We start from the raw sequence: 1,573 nt of genomic DNA, 5'->3' as shown, positions 1-1,573 counted from the left end.
ACACCTATGGTAATTTCGAATATCCCGTCTCGTTCGAAGGAAAATTATTTTCTTAGGTAGTGCGCAAAATTTCAATATTTTGTATAAAGCGGTTGCTGCAATATAAGCATTGGAAAAATGCAAAAATCTGCAAAAAACCTATATTTTATTCTCATTTTTCCTCATCTGGCACTGTAGACGCTCGTAGAGAGAGAAACCACTGGGTGCAGAAAGTTCAAATTTTAAACTTAAGCCTTTCTCGTTATCAGTGAGGTGATGGCGAAACTTCCGGGTCTATAGGTCAAGGTTCACGGGGGTTTCCCATGGAGCTAATTCAGTTTGAAGGCATATAAAATGCATTTTATAAGCATAAAATACAAAAGCTCAAATTTATGCCAATTAAAACTTTTTATAACGATTTTACTAAACGGCGTTCAGTATCATGACGATAATTTAAAATATATTTTGATATAAACATAGATGACGTCACCGTTTCGTTACATCAAAGTTGACGGCAATTTTTCCTCTACAGCGATTTTGCTGAATTGTTCGATAATAGGCCTACAGTAACATATAAGTGGACTATCTATATTCACGCCGTCCTTATCCCGAACAGTTTTGGATATCTATCCTTTCCGAATGTTCTATCACACGGTGTGGTAGTCACATAACACAAGGTCCTCTGTTCTATCTATAAGGAGATAGCCCGATGTAGTAAGCACAGAATTCTAAGGAGTGAAGGTTTCAGAAAAACTCTAGAATTTCCTCACTCCTTAGAAATGAAAAGGACGCCATCGAGAGAAAATAGTGCCTCTGCCGAAACAACTTGAAAAAAGACAGACTCCATTTCGTCAGGCTGGAGAGCGAAAAAATTTTATAGAAATATGAACAGAATTAATCTTAGCTTTTGAAAAAATAGGCCACATAAAACCCTGTGCCATTTTAGCGTCACGAATACCATAATTTTTAGCCTGTAAAAACTGTCCGGAAGACGAAAATAATAATACTACCAGGTATATGTAATTCGAAACGACTTATATAGGCTGATTATTAAAATACCATCTCTCTTTGGGCGATAGTCTACCGCCCTTCTTCAACACCGCCACTTTTGTTTTTGAAACATTTATAGTTAATATAGTTAATTGATAGTCACTAACATTTATAAATAAAGAAAATATTTAATACATTCCACAAAAACTAAATACTTTTGTTTATTACCCGACATAATCGCCTTAAACGTTGAGACATTTATCCTAGCGTGACACTAGTTTGAACATCGCTTCGTCGAGTTGCTTGAAGTAGTCCGGAACGGTGTCTTCCAATTTCTCCTGATCTGCAAAGCGTTTTCCCGGAAAAAATTTCTTTAAAGGTCCGAATAAATGAAAATCCGACGGGGGGGGCTAAATTTGGACTATACGAAGGTTGTTGCAGGACCTCCCAATTTCGCTCTGGCAACCACAGTTTGGAGTGATTTGACATGTGGAGTATAGTCCACACGTCGAAAACCTGCTTATTACGAGTTGGCTTATTGCGAGCGTCGTTCGGAATCAAAATGAAAATGTTGGTAATTGTTAACGTTTTTGGGAAAGCGCAT

The sequence above is a fragment of the Centruroides sculpturatus genome, unplaced genomic scaffold, assembly GCF_000671375.1.
Source record: "Centruroides sculpturatus isolate CEXI.00-Female unplaced genomic scaffold, Cexi_2.0 scaffold1080, whole genome shotgun sequence".
NCBI classification, from domain to species: Eukaryota; Metazoa; Arthropoda; class Arachnida; order Scorpiones; family Buthidae; genus Centruroides; species Centruroides sculpturatus.
The sequence above is the reverse complement of the archived record's forward strand: the minus strand, read 5'-3'. Positions refer to the sequence as shown.